Source organism: Mycetomoellerius zeteki, unplaced genomic scaffold, assembly GCF_001594055.1.
Source record: "Mycetomoellerius zeteki isolate Tzet28-1 unplaced genomic scaffold, Tzet1.0 scaffold1375, whole genome shotgun sequence".
Lineage (NCBI taxonomy): Eukaryota > Metazoa > Arthropoda > Insecta > Hymenoptera > Formicidae > Mycetomoellerius > Mycetomoellerius zeteki.
In genome coordinates, this window is record NW_017256315.1 from 2,564 (window position 1) to 3,009 (window position 446).

Sequence of the window (446 nt, forward strand, 5' to 3'; positions counted from 1 at the left end):
GAAGTAGTTCGCCGCGAGGAGGCTGCTTTTCCCGCTCAGTGTAAGTGTCAACGACATGATGGAAAAAGCGTTCGACCAATACTGAGATTTCACGGCACCTAGTCGAGCATTTTAAATTCATAAGCGTCGACCGTTCGTAGAAACCATAGACATCTGTCCGCAGAAGCTATGATCGTACGTCTGTCTGATAGGACGTGGGATTGTATTCTATCGTCGTAACATCGATCCCGAAATATCGCACCAGTTCCTTGGGCGGTCGAAGATTACCGAAACTGTCAAAGTGCACGACGCGGTTGTTCCTCTTCGCGTACGCTACCCAGTGAGTACCAAGTCCCGTTGCATCGTCCAGATTAACGATACCGCTTTCGTTTCGACGCGCGCCGCTCGTCGGTAACGCGTTACGCATGAAAACACCTCTAAAGTACGGTATGCGCATACGTCTCGCG